Source organism: Lonchura striata, chromosome 8 (assembly GCF_046129695.1).
Source record: "Lonchura striata isolate bLonStr1 chromosome 8, bLonStr1.mat, whole genome shotgun sequence".
NCBI lineage: Eukaryota > Metazoa > Chordata > Aves > Passeriformes > Estrildidae > Lonchura > Lonchura striata.
The window spans coordinates 17,519,296-17,543,962 of NC_134610.1; the positions used below are offsets into that span (position 1 = coordinate 17,519,296).

General features: G+C 36.4%; 1 long non-coding RNA gene across 1 annotated transcript in view; it reads left to right on the plus strand.

Moving 5' to 3' along the window:
* The window catches only part of LOC110469642 (uncharacterized), a 243,411-nt gene that overhangs the window by 41,204 nt on the left and 177,540 nt on the right, over positions 1–24,667 (plus strand). Inside the window, exons 6-7 of the long non-coding RNA XR_002465282.3 lie at positions 6,755–6,818; positions 9,185–9,303. This is a non-coding gene — a long non-coding RNA (uncharacterized LOC110469642). The remainder of the gene's footprint in view (positions 1–6,754; positions 6,819–9,184; positions 9,304–24,667) is intronic.

Here is a 24,667-nt window from a genome sequence, read left to right on the forward strand (position 1 = left end):
CATAAGAAATAAACCCCACCAAAATAGTATGAGGCTTTAGTGTCAATGGCTCCATAGGGTCTTGAAGGTGAATTTAATTTTCCTAAATATCTCAGTAATAGTAATTTGTGTTTCTATTCTGTTAATTTTTAGTGTTTCATACCTTCTTTGCTCTTTCTGCATTCTGTTAACATATTTTACACAGTCACTTCATCTAAATAAGGTAACTGCAGTTTTCTACACTGTGCTTACTTAGTCATTAACGATTTTATTATTAGCATATTCTAACACTCAGTTCTGTAGGCGAAGCTTTCTCCACCTGCCATGTATATTTTCTCCCTACAATTGTATTCTTCCACATTTATTTTTTCAGTATTATTCTCACAGTAATAATATTTCTCTGTAACTGTGTAGAGTCCAGAATTGTACAGGCTAATTCTTCCTGACAGTGTACTTATCAGTGCTTCTGTTCACATTGCTGTCAAAAATAATCTGCAAATTTCCAGTTCGCATATTTCTTTTTCAATATTTCCACTCTTCTTTCATAATCCTATAGCATGAGGTCATATCTAATTATATGACAAAAACTGGCATTTGTCCATATTCATTTGAAGAGATGCTCATATCCTGAAACAGCGTTTTCCTCCTCAAAAGTAGTATAGCTGATCTGCTGTCTGTGCAGGTAAAATACATGTACTATAGGCTAAATATACAAACCCAGGTGCCTGTCTGGAGCTAACATCTCCAGAGTTATATCAATACAGCTGCAAATGAATGGGCAGATTTTTCATCAGTGCTAAAAACTGTATTCAACAACCAACATGAAGCCAATATGAACGACAGGTATTTGACAAGTGAGTTTTGTTCATGATTTGTAATGACAGAGAGAGATAATCAAATGACATATGTTGTTTTGTGAAAGTCTTCTGCTGCCTAAGGTAAAATTTATTTAAATAATCTCTCCTGTATTTTTGATCTCTACCATTATGTCTATTTGGTTGCAATACAAATAAGATATATTTTCAATCTACTTTTTCTAGTACTTGTCTTCCATATAGTTCAGTTTATTTGGCAGGATGAATAATAATTTCAGGTGAAAGTCAACTTTTCTGCCAGTACAGAGTAATAAAACCACTGATATGCTAAAATACATATTCAGAAATAGCAAGATTATCTGATCACAAAACATTCATTTATTTTGCATTTTTCTTTTTATCATCCTTTGTTCAGTTATTTAAGATAGGCGCATGTTAGATCACAGTAGAGATACTAATTTGGTTGATAATTATAATTTAAACTATTTTTTTACTTTATACTTATTTTCACAGTATAATAGCCAAACTATACAGATATGCTTTTTGAAAGAGAACTTCCTCTGTACATGCTGTAGCACCCAAAGCAATCACTCAGAAACTGTGCCTTACCTCAGTATTCAGGCTGCTCACAGGTGATTTTGAAAGTCTGATTTTACAACACTTTAAAAAGTCAGTATATGCATATATTAATTTTTTATGCTGTTTGAGCTAGATAAATATTAATTTACTCATTTTCCTCATATGCTATGTCAACAGCTTGAAAGAAAGCACATCTAAGATTTTAAATCCACCATGTTTTTGTGTCAGGTTAGGACAATAATGCACAGCTCAGATGACTGCCTATCCAATCTTGCCTCCAGACTTTCACATCCTGACAGATCCATGGGCAGATTCAGACACAGAACTGTACTGCTGAAAACATAGGCCTAGTTTTTATTCCAATTTATCATGAAAAAATCAAAATGATAAAGTCATGTTGAATATTGAGAGAAAATATTTCCTAAAGACATTTTTAATTTTTCTTAGAAAAAAATATTTTTTCCCTGGAAATGCTAGCATTTTGAGAAGTGAACATTCCAAATCAGAGGACTGTACTGGGAGGGAATTTGTCATAATCTCAAATAGAGATTTAATCATACTGTCAACTGAAAACTCAAGACATCTGTGATTCACCTGACAATGAATATCAGTTTCCAGACCTTGTCAAGTAACCCAGTCTAGGGCTATACATCCTTTGAGGGTAAGGGGTACAAAATAAATCTTCAGTTTAGAACAAAACCATAATCTCATTTAGTGCTTCAATAGTCCTTTCTCTGCTAAACTCACATAGCCACAATGATTGCCCAAAGACACACATTCCCCTTTCTTGGACATCCTCAAGACTGAGCTACATAAAGCCCTAAACCACCTGGTCTCACAGTTTTGCTGACACTGTTTTAGGCAGGACATTGCACCTTCTGAGGCTGCTCACAACCATATTATCATGTGACTCCATGATGGTATGTTTGATATTTTCAGATATACTGAGACTTGGTTTTTGATTATCCAGAATATACAGATGATGTTTCAATTATGTCACTTCTTTCTCTCTATAATATCGATGTGTTGGCCTCACAGGGCTTCCTGAAGCATGTGGCTCCATTTCTACCATTAGCTGAAATTTTCAATGGAATGAATAGCATTCTGTAGGCTTGAAATGTTCCATAAGTGATACATTATTGATTTACATTTTAAAAGACATCACACATACACATGTATTCTAGCAGAATACTTGTCTGTGATATCTGAAACCTTTTCAGATGGAACATTAAATATAAATCCAGAGTATTTGCTGGTACCCTTTGTTCTTCTTTCTTAACTATCTAGAAAGAAGCAGCATTTTCCCTGACTCTCAGAGCTCCTTTGTATCAGCACTGCTTTTCTCTCATGAGAGTTCTATGTCTTCTAGTAATATTTGTTAATCTGTCATAAAGTACTTCCAGTTCTATAATTCTTTAAGTTCAGGGATAAGACTTTATAATTTCTTCCACTGCTCCCTTGTGCTAACATAGCACAGGAACTTTGCTGATCCTTCTCACAGATGGAAGCTCATGACTACATTGCTTGGTTACCAGATTTCCCTCTTCCTCTTTATTGTGTCTCTCTATCCTCAGCACTGACATGTTTGCCTTTTCAGTAGTCAGGTGAACAGGGTAATTTGAATAACTGCTATAGAAGTAAAGACTCAAGGGGTTTGATTTAATTTTGTTTAAATGTTAGTATATGAAATGTGATCTGTTAGGGAGTAGTAGAATCACTGTGCAGATGACAAGCGACAGGCAGATCATATTACCTGGAATAATTGAAAACTGTCTGCTTTCTATAGTTTTACTTGGCTTTCCTCATCTAAGAGTTAAAAAAAAAATGTACTGATCTTGATGAATTCTAAAAAAGGACCATAAACAAACTTAGTTCTAGCTCAGTTTCCATGAGAAGTAGTGAAAGCAAATGCACCAGCCAATGCTCAGAGGAGACAGGTGTGTGGATAAGCATTAGCCAAACTGTGCATGTCAGATTAATTTGGATTGTAGTAGTCATGTTCAAAAGAATAAATAGTTGTAAGAGAACAATTTACTCATCTCAATTCTCATAAACTAACTTAGGATCCACATTTTGTCATCCAGAAGATTCTGGAATTGGTGTCCCAATTGTGTCCTCTGCTTTAGACATGAATAAACTCAGGATTCTGTTTTGTATGTTTTAGTCTCTCCCGTTGATCTTTTAAGTAAACATTTTACCACCAGAAATAATTCCTTAAAGGGAAAAAGGGAAAGGAAAACAAGAATTATCAATATTCTGTTTAATATAAATAGAATTACATCTGCTGCTACTTGAACACACACACATTTATGGGTGAATTTCAGACAAGCCAGTAGGTTTCAGGAGGTAGAACATACATGATAAGCCAAAAATATTGCATGTATTTTTAACTCACAAGAATGTGAACAGCTGTGGGTCTTGGAACACTTTATCAATTTATGAATCTAAGAAACTATAAAGCATTGAAATCTTTCCAAAATAGTTCACACTTGAGACAGATCATTGTGGCAGCAACTCTCTGGCCACAGAGAGCAATGCAGAACTTTCCCAGGCATTGTCCTGGGGAAGGCTGTGAGAAGATCAAAGAATGATAAACAACTCTTATCTTCACTTGCTGCACCTGTTGTTGTGAACATGTGGAATGTGTTGTGAAGATGTGTTTACCAAAGGCTGGTCTCTTGATTGGCCAATGGTGATGGTGTTTGCATTGAAGGACCAGTTGGGTCCACCTATATCAGATTGTCTGTAAGGGTGATGGGTTTCTTAATAAATACAGTATAATAAAGGGATTGACCAGCCTTCTGAGAACCATGGAGTCAAGGCTAATTATTACTCAGCTGGGGGCCTGTGATGACAGATCATGGCATATGATAATCTGGTAGCAGAGCCCTGGCTATAATGCCATCTGCTTTTCCTATGTGAAAATACCTCAGGAAGGATGGGAGCATTATAATGATATATGACAATCACTACCTAAAAGCACATCTAGTTCAAGCCAAGAGGAAGATAGATTAGGGGGGAAAATAATAATTATTTTTCCTGAAATAAATATAGAATTAAAAGTGTCTAGCATTATATATAATCAATTATGTCAATAATTGTATTTTATACCTTATTTAGTTTTAGAAATTTTACATTCCTGGATAAACAATAAATTATCAATCACTTCTGTTTTTAGTGATTAAAAGACTTTCTTGGCATCTACTATGTTTAACAACTGCTAGCCAATTTATTATACCTTCAATGTTCTCTCTATGCTATATAATGTCTCAGTATAGCTGCTATGTTTCCTATTTGTTTGGGTAGCTGGGATTCAGACGTGTATACTTAGGATATTCTTCAATAGTAGGAAATTTCTGAAAGGTAGCTAGGGATTCAGTTTTTAAGGAAGATTTTTTTCCTTTGTTTCAATTACGCAAATTTCTGTGAGAGTGATTCAGTAAAACTAAAGAAAATTATAGGGCTTGGAATTTTATAAAATAAGAAGAAATAGATACTTTTTTTAGGGGGTCTTAGTCTATTATAAATCTCTCCAGAACTCTTAACTTTCCATGGACAAGTGTCCCTCCTCTCCCCCTCTTCCCACTGGCTGATGCATCAGTCACCATTCCAGCTTGTGTTCATAAAACATTTTGCAGACTGTGTTTTGGATTGGAGGTGCTTACATTATTTTCTTGATACCAATTTTTTTTTCATTCTTTTTATTAAACACTATCTGGTTTTTATAGATATATATATTAGTAACTTATGCTTCCCTAGTAACAACATCCCCAGCAAATATGCATTTTTAGCAGACTCATGCCTAAAACATAGGCAGCACATGACAATAGACTTCCCTGCAACCTACTGCTACTAAAGCATTTCAATATGGAAACACAGCTACTTTAAGGCTTATTTCACTCTACCACATCTAATAATTTTAAGGGATCTAATTATACTCTACTCTTTCTCTCCAGAGAATTCTCTGAATGAAGGGTTATTCCACTGAAGTCAGTACTGCCATATAGTACAAAATTAGAGTCATAAAGGAGAACAGTTGTTTCCTGATCCTCTGGTGAAAAAAAAGGTGCCATGGGATTAGAAATTAACTGGTTTATACACACATATACCCAAGTTAATAAAAAGATAGCAAAAACGTTTTCTTTCAGTCTACAGCTGTAATTAGGCAGCTAATTTTACACAAAGTGAGATTTCTGATATCCAGCCCAGTTTCTAAAAATTTTGCCTTTTAAAGGTAAAGCATCAGCCTGTTTTATCTAGGGTCTTTGTAGCTGGGTTTAGACACCTGTTTGTTAGGTGTTGAGAAAATGAAGCAAAATCCATTTGAATTCTATTTCTAGATTTAAAATTAAAACTTCTAAAGGAATTATATTTCTGTCTTTAAAAAGATGGAGGAAAAAATGAAAGAATCCAGTAAGAGGCTCATAAAAATGCGTAATAGGGCTTGAAAATTCAGTTTTAATTTTTTTCTTATAAACTAGGTATAAGTTCCACTTGCTGCTATTGGGATATTTTCTTTTAATAAATACTTTAAACAAAAAAGTAGGCTATTTGGAGTAGGGGTGGTCTCCTACCTTCATGGCCCAAACCATTAACCTTATAATTAGATACAGATATCGGCCTTAAGGACAGTATTTTTGTGAAAATACTGCCAACTTTTGGACATAGAATCACATGGCTCTTCAATGTCCCTGTGATCACAATGTCACTTTCATATTTGTATTTGCTTCCAAGCTAACTGTGTAATGAAAGAAAGAAGTCTGCAAGTTACACAGTAGTAAATCCGTGAAAGACAGTGTACCTATAATTATGATCAGAGGAACAAGCAATCTACAAGGGTGTGTTTACTCTGGGCTCTGTTCATCAGAAATCATTCAGGAAGGTCTGTGGCAGGTACTGAAGGCCAGGGATCATGACTCTGTCAGGCTATTCATTTATGCTTAACTCTTATAATAGTGTGAAGGCTGCATTGTTTAAATCAATCAGTCAAGAATGTCAGGAAACAGAATATGAAGATTTATAAGGGAAATTAAGTTGCTCTCCAGCATATTTTATGATAGTTATCGCACTTTATATGTGTTTTTATGGTAAGTCTCCATTTCAGAAGTTAGTAACTGTAGTAGCCTTTTTATTCTCACACTGAAAAGCAGCAGAAAACTGCATAATAGCATTAGCCAGGTGTGATGGTAACTTTTTTGGGATTTATATACTCTTTCTTTAATTTCATTGGATGAAAATTTACTTTCTTATAAAAGTTTCCTTCATTTTCTGAATTTGATACTAGCTCATGCTTGACTAATTTGCTGTCATACTCTTACCTATGTGGCCATACCTGTTAACCAGTTTAACTGAGCTCTTTATTTTTTTTTTTTTTATCACAGAACACAAGGACAAAGTGGAAGAATAAAAAAGTGGAATGTAATGGAAGATCCTTGTATTCTCAAGGTACAGTGGGGACGACCCTCCCTTTGGATACCAGTTAAATTAACAGTGCTTGTGCCAACAGCATTCCTGTAGACAAGTGGCATGGTCAGAGAATAGAGCTGGATTTAGGTGAAGATATGGATTCATACCTGCACAGCAATGGCCATTTAAATGAAAAGACTTAGTGCCAGATTTTCCTTGGTTTTTAAACCTGGTTTTACTAAACTAAGGGAAGTGATGAATTATGTACAGGTACACTAACTCCCTTTAGAAAAAACAGCATGTACCTTCAATACTGATTTTGAATCCTCATCTTTAATTAGAAATGCTATTGATGGAGGGAAAAGCTGCTGTCAGATTGGTATGTTGTGTCTATAGCCTATTTGCCGTAAAATGGAAAATGACCCAGGGAAATAAATGTGTTATGCAAGTCTGGGTAAGAAATCTCTAATAGAAAATGTTTATTTAAAGAGAGACAAAGTTTTCCTGCATATGTGTTACAAATTTTAAAAGATCAAAACATCTGGAGCTGGTAGTTGTCTGTGCTGTCCTTTGTAATGTGACAGGAATCCCAAACAGTATGTTGACTAAAATCTTTGCATGTTTACATCATGTCTACTGAGTGTTTACATTTTTAAATGGCACATACCCAGGAATCTGAAAAGAAACCAAGCAGTGATAATTTAGCACTTTGAAATTAAGTACATAAGATCTACACTTTAAAGCAAGGCTATTGCCAATTTAGTCAGTCACCAACCAAAGGCATTAGAAAGCAATAGGAATAAATAAATAGCATATGTGGAGAACTTGATTTAATATTAATCTTAAAATCATAGAATCGTTCAGTTTGGAAAAAAACCCAAAACTTTAAGATCATGGAGTCCAGCTGTTAACCTGCCAAGTTCACCACTAAATCATGTCTCTAAGTGGTAAGACCACGTGTCCTTTAAATGCCTCCAGGGATGGTGACTCAACTACATCCCTTGTCAGCCCATTCCAATGCCTGACAATTTCTTCTGTGAAGAAATTTTTCCCAATATTGAACTTTAACCTCTACTGGAGCAACTTGTGTCCATTTCCTCTTGTCCTATCGTTGGTTACCCAGGAGAAGAGGCTGACCCCCACCTTGCTACAACCTCCTTTCAGGAGTTGCAGAGAACAATGAGGCTCCTCAAGCCTATATGTTTTTTTCCCAGGCTAAACAATTCAATCTCTCTCAGCTGTACCTCATGAGACTTGTGCTCCAGCCCCTTCACCAGCTTTGCTGCCTTTTTCTGGACAAGCTCCAGCATCTCAGTGTCTTTCTAGGAGAGAGCGGCCTAAAACTGGCACAGGATTCAAGGTGTGGCCTCACCGGTTCTGAGTACAGAGGGACAGTCCCTGCCATAGTCCTGATGGCTGCACTATTTCTGATATCTTGTCTAGAACAGGCTCAGGTTCTTCACCAGAGCGTGGCTGGGCACTGGAACAGGCTCCCAGGGAAGTGCCCTAGCACCAAGCCTGACAGAGCTCAGGAAGCCTTTGAACAATGCTCTCAGGCACATGGTGTGAGCCTTGGGAATGGAGCTGTGCAGGCCAGGGAGTACAGATCAATGATCCATGGGGGTCCCTTCAAAATCAGCATCTTTTGTGATTCTGTGAAATGGCAGCAAGAAAAAGGGTGTGGCTCTGTAGGTTATGTACATTTTTGATTAAATGTCATTACTTTCATTCTATAAACTGCCAATAAAAAAAACCCAGCAAACTAATAGGGATAGGTTATTTCTACTATTTACTTGGATGGACATAAATTAAATTTTTCAGATACTTGTTGCTGTATATTTATGTATGACCCAAATTTCTTCTCTTTGTGTTATTATTGCTTTGGTTCTTCATTCACATTATTATAGAGTAAATTAGAAAATAGTTATTTTTCTTTTTTAAAATTTATTTTTGGATAAAGAAATAATTTGGCATTTAAATAGGCAAGAATTTGGAAAGGTAATGTTACACATTTTTAGATAAAGAGTAGCATTACATCTAGGAAAATATTCTGTGACATCAATCATGTTTTATTTTTAAAGAAATGGATCAAATACTCAATTTCAGTCAGGTAACTATGAGTTCACAAAGAGCTACCTGTTAAATCATGCCAACCATTATGAATATACTATGGTAAATTGCAAAGTGGACTATAAATATGACACTCCTTATAAATGCCTATTCCCCAGTTATCATCTGAACTTTGTCATAATTAAACAGGAAAGTTTTACCTGACCTGAAGACTTAAATATTAGATAGTTTTAGGTTAAAAATATAGGTAAAATAAATAGACTTCAACTTTGAGCACAAACTGAGGCAACTGGGTAAGTGAAATCTAAACTGTGCAATTTGACTGTTTCACACAGAGGCAGCGTAGAAACAATGGATAACAATTGACAAAATGTTAATTCCCTGGATACAAGCAAAGATTATGGGGAAGAAAAACAATAAAAATTGCCAGAAGAAAGGACATGTACATAGTCAGGTAAGCAAATTAATGACAGTTTGTATCAGCTTGGCATAAATTCTGAGCAATTTTTTTCATTCTGTGGCGTCAGATATCACTGTAACATCCAAGAATAAAAACATCAATTGAAAATGGTGACCGATTAAGGATATGAAGGGATTATAAGGTATTATTCATGCTTTTTTCTCTTCTGTGGCCCTCAATTTGATGGAAAATCTATTTCATTCTTAGTTAAATCCCTAAGTGTCACAAGATATTTAAAGAATATTTTTATAAAGTGCATCTGTCTCTGGAATAAAAGATCAGAAATGTGCTGATTTCATCAGGGCTGTACCACTTTGTGTTATTCAGATATCTGGCTAAATTCTTTAATTTTTTTTTGAAAAGTAAAACTTGGGGAATATGACCACATGAAAGCTCATGTTGACCTTAAGAAAAACACTAAAACAAGTTGGTGGACTGAAATATATAGGAATACACTCCCCATATAAAGCATCAGAAGACAGAAGTCTGTGACTGTATTAACACTGAAACACAACAGTTCCCGTGTTGTTTGGGCTCAAAGATCTTACAGGTTTTTTCAAGCTTAGTGATTATATGATTCTATAAGTGTTCCACTTAGATCATTAGAACAGTCTTATCATAATATCCAGTTTTTGATTAAGGCAAAACAAGTTTAGACTTTTTGCATGGCCATCAGATTTGGATTATCTAAAAGGACTTAAGTGCCTCATCCTTCATAAATCAGCAGAAGTATTTCTTTATTGTGATAGCTAAATAAATCTCTGTTGACATCTTACCTAGTAGTTCAAAGCAAGATGATTGCAGAGCACCACTGTCTTGGAGTGCTGACTTTAACATCACAGCTTCAGAAGCTGGCACTAATTATATATGTTTCCAAAAAGTCCATCCTTTCCCATCTCTGTCATCTCGTTTTGCTCCGGTGCCGCCTACTCCCGTATGCCAGAGCAAGTGTTCATGTACTCACAGTTCAGGTTGAAATCAACCTAGAAAAAGAATTGGTAGAGAACAAAACTTTCTCTTTTAGCAGGAACCCCAAATTATGTATGCTTAAAATGACGATGAAAGAAATCTGAGTAAGGCACTGAGGGAACCCTGCTATTACGAGCACAGCAGAGTCCCCTCTACTGCATTTCCAAACCAGGAAATATCTAATCACTTAGATACTTCTAGTCCTCCTATTTCTCTGAGTCCCTGAGTTGTAGCTGCTTAGAGTAAGTGTTAGAACTAAAAACACTTGTTTCTTCTCCCAATTACTTAAAAAAGAAGGTTTCATATTATTTTGGAAGGAATAAAAATACCTATGTATTTATGGGAAACGAGGAAGCCTTTCTGCCTGTATCACTCCAACAGGGCAAAGATGCTGCCAAGGTTAGGAGCTGGAAATATCCTGAGCTAACTCGATACAGGCCTGATTGTCTTAGATTTGGAAATAGATTTTAGGATATTCTCTTTAAAGATCAGCATATAAGGTACCCATTTACAAGGAAACACATTTAAATACTTTTGTGCAGATAAAGCAAATAACTCATCAGACAGAAACTAATTAAACAGATTGGGCATTTTCTGCCATTCTTTTTTTACCTTACAAGGTATATATACAACAGTAGTTTTAATCTGAGTGAAGCTGGAAGAGAACTAAGGGAAGAACAAAAAATATTCTTTGGTCATGGTTGGATAAACTTTATTTGGATGACAATAAATACTTGTGACTAGACATAATTTGCTCTGAACAGGTACCTGACCACAGGTAAGAAAGTGAGGTTAAAATCATGTTACTGTGGCATACACACACACAAAAAGTATGTAACCAGATATTAATTTGCTTAGGAAAAGAGTTAGGGAAATACTTAACATCTGCTTGGAGACATGACAGGTAATAGAGTTGGTTAAAAAATATTTATGGATAATTTATCTGAGATTTTCAGAAACAGATCTTGATTCTTTTTTTGTTTGGTAACTATTATGTACAGAAAATTTTTGGAGTAGGGAAAAATGTTGAATAGTTTCCTTGGTGATTGATGTGGGATATAATTACTGATTATAACAATGGAAATTTTTTATTTGACTAATTCTGAAAGATAGTGAATAATCATTCAGTAGTCTTGGTTATTACTAACACAGAATTAAACAGCTTGTAGCCTTGAAAACAAAAATAAAAACATGCATAAGGTATAAACCCCAAATGTTTGGGTTTTAATCTAAATCAGCCTGTGACTGACTGTCCATAGGGCACTAGTTCAAATAATGTAAGTTTTATATGTCATATGATGTGGGATGATAAAGTGAACAGAAAGCCCTAAGATTTGCCAGAGTAAATGTAAATTTGTTCAATACATGCAAAACTAATTAGAAATCACTTTTATTCAGCAATGAAGTTGAACGTGTCATGTGCTTTTGATGACAACCATCCTCTAGAAGACAGAAATTGTTCTCCTGGTGGAAGTTTAGGTTTTCATTGCCTGAGACTGTCTTAACTCCAACTGCCCTGGGCCTCTGAGCACAGCAGCACATGAGCAGAGGTTCTGCAGCCATGCATGTTCTGATAGTTCATAACAAGGTTGTTCTATTTTATTGTATTTTAAGAATGAATGAGGGATAATATAAAGTTAGCTATACCAGGACTTTGCCATCTAATATTTTGTTGGGAAATTGTTATTTCTGAATAGCATGGCAGAACAGAAAGTAACACTGTGGGCATGGATCTCAGTCCTCCTCCTGTTATTACTGAAGGAGAAAGAGGATGAGTTAATTCCTTTATATGTAACTCGTGTATTTACTGTGAGGTCTGCCTGTCACCTTTGTGTCAAAAGCTCTTCTGCCTCTACAGAGCAGGACACTGCCTTCAGGAGGAGAAAGATGGTGTGGCATGGCTGAGTAAGATGCAGCCCCTCATAGCCAGAGTTTACCAGGAGGGCACACAAGGCAGAGTGTGGGGAGAGTGGCTGTGTTGCTGTGCATCCTCACACTTGCATTGCAGCTTTGTCCTGGCCTTTTAAGATGTTGGCTTGGATTTGACAGAAGTGCACTTGGCAGTCTGCAGCCAATGAAGCCAAAAGCCACTTATGTTTCTGTGAGGCTCTGTTTCCTCTTAGTAAAATAAAAGTATTTAAAAATAAGGAGGCATCCAGGTGTCCTTGTTAAAAAGGCTGTATGAACCCTGGAGATTATTTGAATATTTTCCCTAAAAGCTCATTAGTTACTAAGACAATTATTAAAGTATCTTATAAGGGAAATATTCCCTGTTTGAAAGTGAATGTGTATTGCTTTCAGGAAGTTATTCTGATATGTTTGAGTGGGCTCTAATAAAGAGAATACCTTCCTTTACACTACTTAGTAAACTATTAATAGAATAGATATAGAAGGACAGAGAATCAACATTTTGACTCTTATTCAATGTTTTTTAAAGCCTTTGCTGTGAATAAATAGAGACTTTAAACTGCTCCCATTTAGGTTTATATTCACAAGATTCCTAAGATCTCATGGAAATGGAAGCAATTATCATTTAAATAATTTATTATCAGACTCACAGTGCACTCTACAACTTAAATGCAAATTGACTACAGCTTGGCTATCTCTAAGCATTCAAAACTACTAACTCAGGTTGCAAGAAAAAGCAAGTTCAGCTAAAAAAAAAAAGGAATTATGAGGAAAAAAAGGTTATTGTTTCTTTTGCCATTTGCTAATGTTTTTGGAAGTCTACACAGTGGACTTTTCATTATTGATATCTTTAACTACATTACCTGTCAAAATGCATCTGGTTTTCTGAAATTTTAAAATTCTTTCCATTTGATACAGTTCAAGATTGAACCATTTCCCATTTTTCTTTCAATTTTATATTTTATCAATATGGATTTCACATTTTTCATTTTATAAAAATCTGTATATTTCAGTAAAAGGATAAGGCTTTAATAAATAAAAATTTTATAGGTAGAGTGTTGAAGAAAATGTAAGAAAAAAATAATTGGAAAAATGTTAATAAAAAGGAATAATTTCTAAAACTGGTTTGGTTTTGTTGGTTTGGTATTTTAGCATTATTTTTTAGGGAGCATATTTTGGGTGAAATAGTTTATCCAAGTTTGTGAATAATCCCTGCCAATTACGTGTTTTTTAATTTTTTTTTTTTTTTTTTTTTTTTTACTATTTGTACTGAAATATATTAATATATTTTTTGAAAAGTTGTGTGCTTTTCTGGACAAACTGGCCAGTGGATAACTCCCTTAACCAGAGAAGTTACCCTGAAGAAAAGACTGTGAATCTCCATAATATTCCTTCCCAATGTCTAACCAAAATTTACCCTCCTTCAGATTAAACTCATTGTCCCTTGTCCTATTACCACATGTCCTTGACACAAGTCCCTCTCCATCTTTCTTGTAGGCTCCCTTCAGGTATTGGAAGGTGAATAAGGTCTGCCCAGAGCCTTCTGCAGGCTGAAAAATCCCAACTCTCTCAGTCTGTCTTTGTTTAGAGGTGTTCTAGAGCCCTGCTCATCATCATGACCTCCTCTGGACTTGCTCTGACAGTTCTGTGTCCTTTAGTTGGGGACCCCAGAGCTGGGCGCAGTGATACAGGTGGGGTCTCACCAGAGCAGATTAGAGGTGCAGAATCACTTCCCTTGTCCTACTGCTCATGCTGCTTTGGATGCTGCCCAGAATATGGTTGGCTTTTGGGGCCAACCCAATCATCTTACAGAGAAATAAGGCAAATGAGATTCCATAGTGGATCAGACTTCAGTGATTTGCTTTTCATGATGTGTGGCTCTGATCCTTACCTTCTGAGCAATGATCAGTGCTCAGAGTTTAGTTCTTGTTGGTCAACCTTTTGTATTGTAAAATGTTCCCAAAGTATGGAGAAACGTATCTGAAGAACAGTGGAGATCAACATTTCCTCTCCCTTGGATCTTAACAGAGGATAATGGATGTTCCCTTTTAAAGCACTTGTGCTATTGATTTTGTGGCTTTATCACTTTTATGAAAAGTGTTACCTCACCTAGTTCTATGTTCATTACTTTATTTGCTTCTGAGAAAAATATTATCTTCAGAAAGTCCCAGGTTGGGATTTACCATCCTGGATCAAATGAGTAAAACCTGATAATTCTGAAGTAGTTGGCAAGAAAATAGCAGCCCCATGACAGGTCATGTTCCCACAGGTTTCTCTGATAATCACTAATTGCTTCAAAATCACATATTCAAAATGGAAAAGAGAGCTGATTCCATCAGGTCACATCATTAAGAAGAAGAGATCTGCTTAGCAATATCATGTTCCTTCTACTTATTAGTGATATGTTTATTCTCTTTTTAAATAATAGAAATGGTGACGTTTCTGCCATTTTTATAAGTCCATAGTAATTCCTCATCTGGATACAATAAATTCTCAATATTTCCTACAAACATGAATTTTCTTCTGACTTTCATACGCTTCTACTAAACTAAATAATTGCGTTTTCCTCCTTGTTAAGGCCCTTCAATATCTTTAAGCATTTATAATGTGTCCAATTAGTTGTATAATGGCAAGCTATACAAATACTGGGGGAGGATCTTCTAAATGAATATATGGTAGATTGGCATTGATTTTCTGTAAAAGCAGAGCACTTAACAGCACAATGCTCTGCTCTCTCCTGGTCCAGTTCCAGGAAAGGATTTAGGCACCTAAAACAACAACTGAGTAGATACAAATTATCAATTCAGTCACTATTTAACATTTGTGGAGCCTAAATTCAATGAGGAGCTTCCTGTTCTGCCTTGAAATCCCTAAGCACATAGGCTGGTGCTTCTGTAGATGCTCAGAGCAGATGATGTCTATGTAGCCATCTTATTACTTATTTTCCTTCTAAATATGGCTGGAACCCCAGAAGCAGACATTCCTTCACTTAATTGACTCTGAGACTTAACCTAAGAAGTTCCTTTGCAGTATGCCAAAAGCATATCTGCAGAAACATGCTGCATTTTTCTGCAATCTCCCTTTCTTTAAGTTAATGGAGAAAATGACAATGCTGTTCACCTTTTCTATCATATTCTAGAGTTCACCAGCTCTTAAATTAGGATCAGAGTTCAGTTTCTTCCTCAGAAAGCATTAAACACACAGACTGTCTCAAAGGAAAGTGCTTTCACCACTCTTCATGCCTTTAGGTGCATTTTTGAGAAAGAGGAGAAAACCTTTGGTTGCACCTGTGCTGCCCCCATGGCAGGAGTGCCAGAGACCCTGCCATGCTGTAGCCTGCAGTGTTCCAGATGAAGCATCTACAAATCTTCCTGACATGATTAAGTGCAGAAGTTAAGGAATGCAATATTGGATTTGGGGGTCCATTATTAGTTTCAGGTATTCTAAATGTGTATTTGGTACCCATGTGCTCAGTCTCTGCACTCACATTAGTCTATCTCCTTACCCATACTTATTTTACTTCTCCTCTGGAAATCTCTTAGATTTTTAGAAGTTATCTGTAAGGCTTGGGGGAAATTAATATGAGAAACAGTCTCGTTATTTTCTTTTTAATTTCTGCTCTGAATTTATTTCTTCCCCTGAACATTTTAGTTACACATTTGCTATTTCTTTTTGAGCCTTTGGTCATGGTGTAGAACTTTTCCTGGGGCAGTTCTTGTTTTGTACTCTGTACATCTATCTAGTATTGAGTTTCAACATTGCTTAAGAAATTGAGCAACATGCACCCATTTAATTTGTCCTTATATCACACTAAAAATTTATATTTGAATTGTTATTCAGTTTTGTCACAAATATCTGTCCTCGAGAATTTCTCCCTTTTCTTATGTATATATATATGAAAATGTTTTTCTTGCTGCTATGATCTTTACAGTTTTTTAATTTCACCATAATTGTTTTACTATTAATGCTTCCTCTTTCTAGCTAGCCTCTTACACTATTCTCATGCATTTACACATATTGATAACCCTCAGTTATGACTTTAATCTGTCAAAATGTTTTCATGTAAGCCACTCTTTCAAGTTTAATTTTAAAATTTAAATACAAATACATTATAAATTTATATATATTGCATCTACTGTCTAACTTCTGCCTATTGATTTTGTAATTCTATCAAGAAAATAATCAATGTTGATAAAAGCTGTTGTTTGCAAATACATGATTAATATGGCTTGCAACATAGATCCTTGTTAAGCTAACATGAGTTTTGAAAGAAATGTATTGAATATCTGATGTTAGACTTATGCATTGGAGCTCTGCTGGATAGAGCAGAATATTAGCTAACTTACAAGGCTGAATTCTGATTTTTCAATACTGCTTTTATCCCAGAAAACTTGTCAGGGATAGTTTAAAAAAAAATCTTGAAAAAATCTTGAATAAAATAGGGTTATTTCCAGAAATAAGTTTGAAATAATTAATTAATTTGAAATAAATAATACATCAACTCATTATTATATCTGTCAACTCATATTATAACTCATTATATATACTTATTTATATAAAGCAGGAGGCATTTTTTCCATATGTAGAAAATTTCAGAAGTTAAGCTCAGTACCAGGAGATACCACCATTATAGTATAATGTCTATTTCCTTAGGAATACCTTATGCACTATATTCTAGAAAGGGAATTTCTGAAGGAGCTGAGGATCAGCTGTGTACTTTCAGGCCCCAGATAATATTCTGAAGATTAAGAAATCTTATTATTGTGAGAATAAGCTGTTGTAAGTTTTGTTCTTTAGGGCAAAAAAACCCTGTGGTGACTTCTTAAATTATTATTTTTTAGTAGATAGCAGAAAATGGAAATTTCCATTCCAACAGAGGCAGAAATTATGCTCATAATGGGGGAAGAATTAGAATTAGTTGGATATTTTTTCACACTGAATCCTTTCACTTCACTACTTGTTCTGCTTTTTGTCCTTTCTCAGCCATTTTTTTTCTCATCTTAAGAATCCTGATCTGACTTCAGCAGAGGTCAATGAAATTTTGCCATTAAAATGAAAAACCATCCTCTCAGAAATCATTACAGCCTATTCTTTTTTTTTCTTCTGCTGGTTCAGTCTTTGGCTTTTATCTTTGATAACTCTTTTGTTCATTGTTTCAGTTTGCAACCGTTCCCTCATGTTTTGGCTCATTGATTTTGTTTCCTTGGTTCTCACAGCAGCTTTACTACTCAAACACTGTTTTCCCTTCTACAAAGGAAATAGGTAATTTGCTGTACAAACAGATTGGTTGTTGGATTTGGTTCCAAAGCAATAGTCAGCCCTCCATTCAGAAAGGTTAATGTCCTGTGAACCCCGGCTTAGGCTGCTGTCACTCTCTGATGCTCATGGTTTATGAGGGGATCACATTTTATTTGCTGGACTTATCAGTGTTTTTTCTTCTTGTGATAATTGCCTGACCTGCTATGATTGTTGTTTGCAGTATTTACTGACTCACAGATCTTTCTGTCCACTTTATCTCTGCTTGTTCTTATCAGTAGAGGCTCATTGACATTTTATTTGGTCAGGGCCCAAATGCAGACTGCTCAGTAAAAGTTCCCCTATTCGAATGATATGCACTTTGAGATCTAAAATATTAGTATAGCATTCAGGGGAATAAACTCTCTAAAATTAATGGTTTATTTTATGTGATAGTGTACTAGTTTTTACTACATATTTGAAAGAGAAAACATTTACTTTTTTTATACCCCATAATGATCATATGTTTTTGCTACAAAAACCTCAAACCAACCAACCAAAATTCCCAGCCCCTCTGCAACTGAAATAATTTTAAAAAATAAAGAATTTTAAAAATTTGCTTGGAATGACCTCTCCCGGCAACTTACAATTTTGTTTCAGAATATATTTTTGTTTATCCTTGTACTGCAAAATGCAAAGTAAATGTCATTAATGCCTTTACACACTGTGCTCTGTGCAATTTATGCTGAGCAGCAACAGACCCCAGCAGTAAGTGGCCACATAGTGAGATGAACAGTTACATAACCACAGACAGTAATTGGATGCTATTAATGAGAAATTGGGATAGCACAGTTTTTTAGCCCCAGATGTAGTTAGCTTTTTATAATCTCAATTAATGTCTTATGCACTCTTTTTTGCAGTGAATAATTATTTTCCTAATCTCCAGTTGTGCTCTGCAGAGTCACTGAAACAAGGAACTCTGCATTAACTTGACTTGTCCATGTGCCTCAGATTATGTAGCACAAGTATGGATTTATAGAAGGTGCCTCTGCATATGGAGAGGTGAAAAGCTGTGTCACCTTGTTGGCAGCTCTAAGAAATCATATTTTCAGAGTCCTAATTCTTTTACCTTTTTAATCTCAGTTCTCTTGTTCCTGTGAACAAATATCTGTACCTTTAGAAAGCAGCAGCTGCTTCTATTACACCTTTTCAGATAGTCTGCTGGCCAGAATCCAGAGCAGGGTGGAAGCAAGCATCTGTTCATAATTTATTTTTCCTTGCTATTGGCATACAGAATGGAGTAAGTAGGGAGATGGGTCTAGGCCCTGCACTAGACCCCTATTTTTAAGGTACTTTCCAGCATGACAATCCTAACTCTTTAAATAGATGAGCTTGGAAACAGAATCTGGGATGTTGGCAGCTTAAAAGGACAGGGCTCCAGCATCTGCTGTGGAAAAATACACACTTCTTAGCTGAAGGTGTAGCAAAATAAAAAAATGCCCTAGTCTTCAAAATGTATAGTTTTCCACTGAAAACTGAGGCTGTGCCACGTGAGTACAAGTGTTCTCTGAACTGATTTCCTGGGTTACTGTGAAAATGAAGCCACTGGGAGCTGTAGGTACTCAGTATTGTGGAAAATCAGGTATCAAGTAACAGAGCTGAACTTGCAAAGAATGTTTTTTCAGAAGAATACTGGTTGATCAATATTCAGTTAAGCACCTAAAATTGTGCTGTATGGGATACTTACATGAACTAATTCCTAATGCAGTCTAATAGAGCACTGAAATTGAAAGAAGCAAATTCAAGGTATTATTTTTTACTGGTTTTCTAATTTCTCATTTTCTGCTTACAGTGACTGACCTCTTATCTTTAACCAGAGTCTGGGGTCATAGAAATTAGTTTTTACAGATAGGTTATTACTAGCTTGAAGTGCCTAGAATTTTGCATAAAATGCTTTGTAGTAGGACCTTGTGGAAAGTGAGGATGTTGATCCTGTGAGGACTCTGGAGGAATCTGGTTTCACTTAGTTTAATATTACTCAAGCTTTCTAACCCAGGACATCTTCTGTACGTAAGCATCCTCACTTTTCCTGTGGTTCAGCACATTTCAAAAAGGTTGACAAGTGCACTAGCACTCCACCTCCATGAGCATTTTAAATGAAGTGTAAATCTGATCAAAACAATTAAAAATCTGGCTAAAAGCCTGCTTCTTTGCAGATGATTTTGTGCAGTCGCCATCCTTAGAGAGTGTCAAAACCAGACTGCATAAAGTCCTGAGCAAAATTCTTGCTTTTAAAAATCTTTGTGCATCTGGAATGACAGCAAGATTTGGTGGGAAGTGCTTCTCTTGCTGGGTTCTTGCTCATGTGCCAAAGAGGTCTGGATTCAGAAGTTCCAGCTTTACAAGAGGCAGGATTCCCTTGGTTTTGAACTTATTAAGCAAGGCAAGATGCCAGGCCTAAACTATAAGAAGTTACATAAGACCTTCAGTACTATTAATATGCTAATTAGTATACTAATTTCCTAGAATTTCTTCTTCAGCTGTCTGTAACATATTTCAACAACCCATGTTAACACTATATGTATTTTTCAAGGAAAACATCTCATACCATTACCCTTGAAATCAGAACAAACTGAAAAGTGTGTAATTCAGCTTATGGAGAAGTGACATTTCAGAAAACACAAGAATATTACATTGCATTTTTTTAAAACTCTGGTCACTTTTTGAACTAAGACGCTCAGAATTAAGATGACTGAATGCTTCTCTCCATTAAAAGTCACCATAAAGAAAAAAAATTGAAGTGTGAATTCAAGCTCATAAACTACTCCACACTAGCTCCTTTTGCAAATTCTCTTAGCTAGCAATGTGTGAAGTAATTTACTCCACTTCCGAAAAGCATCAGTAAGTTCACACCTTATCTTTGACAAGGAGGAGGTTATCTCATATTCACTGTGCATTGCATGCCTTACATGAGTAACTTGTGCATTGCAATCCAAACACTCTGATCAGAGTTACTGCATGAAAACCCCCTCATGTGCATTTTTGAATATTCAGATATGATCAGGGCCAAGGTAAGGGAATGACCAAATGTCTCAAATATATTCCAGTTGTCATTCCTGAGACGTGAAGAAAGTCTTCCTGACATTCATTATTGCTCCTGCTTCAAGACATCAGTGAACCTAAAACAACTTGTAGAGAGAAACAACAGAAAATTGGGAACCTTTAGTCATCTGACATCTAACCCTCATCCTCCACTGCTTCTAGTATGTGCTTTTCTTCCATCCCATGGCCCTGTGGAGGAAGTGTTCTGGTATTACAGGTTGCTTCTTTGCAACCTGGCCTAGAATGCAGATGCCTGGGTCCTGTGCTATGGCAGACAGAGCGAAGCCTGACCACTCTGGCAGCCTCTGCTCCCTCAAGAGCTACAGATAGAGCCTAGAGCTCCTGCCCTGCATGGAAAATATCTCAAATTGTTGGCACTCTCCTGTATAATTCTAGGGACTTCTTCATAAGATGAACAACGAAGAGCTAACCTGAACAATGGCAGGGTTCAGTCATCAACACATTCTCTGTTTTCATATTTACCCAAAAGCAATGGTCAGGTTTAGGCTTTAGGTTATCTCTTTCTAAATCTGTATGAAGCCCACCTGCATATTAAAAGTGATCACATGTAAGACAATATTCAATAAGTTTGCCAAGTTGATCAGCAAAATTCTGGTTATTTATGGCATTAATTCTATTTGAAAATCTTCCCAAAACCTCCAGTGCTTAATCAGCCTTTTTGATCTAAAAGCTGAGTGGTAATTCTCATATGACTTCTCTTTTTATAAAATTTCCAGCACTTTCTGTCTCTCACTAAGCTGAAAGTATTGAGGAAACAGTCTTTTTTTGCGGCATTTTGGCACTTGTAGTCCCTGTTGGAACCACAGTGTGCATAAATCTTAAAAACTCTAGCAAAAGATAGCTATGCTTTATGAATTTATAAAAATAGTCTTTTTTCAGGTGAAATGATGATTGTCTTCATAAAATAACTTGTCCTTTCCAATTTCAATATTGTGCGATGGCTTGATTAGAAGAAGACAGAAGAAGCTATAACATTTCTTGAGAATTTAATGTTGATATACTTTTTTTAATTTATGCATATGTCAGAACATGTGAAAAAGTGTGATCTTTGTCACGAGCTTACAAATTAAAAATTCAGTCTAGTTCAAGTCAATGAAGTGTTTTAGTAAAGCTAATTCAAATTACAAATCCTCTAGAACAGAATATGCCAAAATTGTTAAAATAGCTGAAAAATCAGGAAAAGTTAAAAACAAGAAAAGGTGATTTCCTCTCTTTATGAATTCAGATTTTTTGAACATACTTCTTTAAATTTTGAAGAGTTTTTCTTCAAATGAAAATTGGAACTGTCACATAATCACACCACTTCAAGACTAAAAGCTTTCAAACACACAACCACAGTAAAATTTGGAGAGAAATGACATTGCATATCCTTTATAAATTGCATATCCTTTAGGTAAATTCATACCTAAGACCTAAGGATGGAGATCTGCCTCAGACTAACTATGGCTGTACTGCACCAGTGAAGGAGTGGAAACAAGTTGTGAGTGGTGGTTGCTCTGGAAAGGGAAAAAACCTGTCCAAGCTCATATGAAGCTGAGACACAGGATTTATTAGTTGAGGTGTAGCAGATGGGGAGACTCCCTCTGCAAAAGCACTGTATGATGGGATCTTCCTAATCTGTTATCGAGACAGTTCTATATACCACATTGTGGTCGTGTATGCATGTTCCGTACTACTCAAATTTTGATTCTTCCCCAACACTGGGTGCTTCTAAGATTCAGCTGAACAGAGGGCAGAGTCATCTTGTCTTGACTAAGCTTTTGCCAAGAAAGATTGGACCAGTTTATCCTTAAGATCCCTTCTAACCTGGTACTTCATGAGTCTGTGACAGTCAAATATCAGATGTAGTGCCTGAAATGTTTTCAGGGTTTAATTCTGAAGTATTTTGTCTTTCAATACAGTTTTTCTGTTCCATCTAGCAGAGAGGGCTTCCTGCAAAACAGCATCAGTGGCGGGAGAGAGCAGTTGGTGGTGAGAATCACCATGAAAGGAAGACATGAAAATGAGACTGGAAGGAGGGGAAGTGAGTAAGGTACTCTAAATATAGAAATGGAGATAAAGGTACTGAGACCTGAGTGTCTATATAGATTTAAAAGTCCAGAACAGAGAAGAGGGGAAATTTAAAATGTATCTATTTGATCATGTCAACAACTACTGAAAACAAAAAATCAATCTATATAACAAAAGCTGTGACACAAATCAGATGTCCTGGGTTAACTATAATAGCGATATAAATGGTCATCAAGAGTCTTACTATTAAATACAGTAGTTAACATTACTGCTATTTATGTGCTTACTGTATTACAACTATACCAAAGAATTTAATATTTATGTATGAAGATAAGAGCCATTTAGTCAACAGATGGGAAGGGTACAAGCAAACAGTAAATGCTGATCAGTGTGGCAGGCACCACTCAAGACATGGGCTACTTCACCTTTGTGACTAATATTTTACAGGTATCGCAGGGGAAAATTTTGCAGGTGATTAACCAGAGAATTTTGCAGGTATATATGAGTGAGTTACAGGGCAAGTGAGAACAGGATTCTTGGCTGTGCTAGATAGACAGCTTCTGTGAAGGGATGGCTGCAGGTGCAGTGGGAAGGGGAGGTCTAAGCACTGTGCAGCTCGAGAGGAGAGTAGCAGACAGCTTTTCACTGGCACTTTTGAAGACTCTTACAGTCCCCAGCCAATGCAGCCAATGCATCTTAAATGTACAGCAGCACCCGGAGAACTCATCCGTGAAGCCCATGTGATTAATGCTCAGCCTGAAAGCCCCTGTTAACCACACTGACAGGTCCTTGCTGATAAACAGCACTTGCATCATCACATCACCACTAATTTTGCAGTCACACAGGGTTATCTCTGTGAGTATCACTTTATGTTTTTATTGCACTGCTGTTCCTTGGTCCTCCCCATGAGCGGCACTTGTAGGAGAGTTGCTGTGTCCTTGTGGGAGCGTAGGGAGAAAGAGGTTTCATAGGAATCACTAGAGCAGATAGATTAATTTTTTCCATTCAGGTGGATTGCAATTGCTTCCAATAGCAACATCAATGCAGCATGAAGACTTTTGCATGGGGACTATCAAAAGGCTTGGGCTAAAACCAAGAGAAGAGCCTGACTTTTCCTTATATTCTCCTGCTAGTTTGTAGCCTTTTGCATATTTCCCTATTCTTTCAAGCTAAATCTTTTCCTTCTTGATGTTTCTGTCAGGATTTTTTTCTTCCCCAGGAAGCCACTAAGTCTTCCAATTCCCTCCAGCAAGGTACCAGCCTCAAGTTCCTTACTGCCACCTCTGCTGACTGTCCCCTCCTTGTCCCTCTAGGCTGCCTGCCCTGAGAGGTGTCTGGCTGTTAGGATCTCACCATAACCTACATTCCCATGGGCTTTCACCCTGCAGGGTGGCTTGGGAGCCTGTAAGCACCAGCTAGTGATATTTGGACAGGCTGGGAAGATGTCGAGTGTGAGGAATGTTAAGTAGAGTGCAAGACTGTATGCACAGTATGGATGCACAGCTCTCAAAAAGGAAGCCTACCAACAGATTTTTTGTAAATTTACTTTCAACATTTAAAAAAATATCATAGTGAAAGGGGGCTATATAGTTGACAATTAATATAACTGTCCTATTGTTTTATTTGAAAGCAATTGAACTTCTAATGAAATTAGAAAATACGTTCAGCTGAAAGCTCAGCTGAAAGTATCTGTGATTTTAATAGGGACACATTGCACACTTCAGGTTTTTTCCATTCATTTGCTCCCAGATAAGCAGTATGCTATTACTCTCTAGTGGTGCTGTCTTCAGGGACTATTTCTGTCCAGCACTTGGGAGAATGCATTATGAGATGTCAGCATGTGTGAGCAGAGATAGTATGGCTTGTCATGTACCGATAGGCCATATTCTGCTATAAAATGATGGCTTTGTCTTTTATCACTGTCACAGTCTTACTTAACAAGCTGTGACTCTGTGGTTCATCACAAAGAAAACTGTCATCCCTTGATACGTGCCTTGAATGTCCTTTCATCTTCCATGCAGGTAGGATCTGCCGTGTGACATCAAGCAGAACAGTAACTCCAGATGGACTCTGATAGTTCAGCAGTATATTAACAAAGGAGTTCACTGGCACA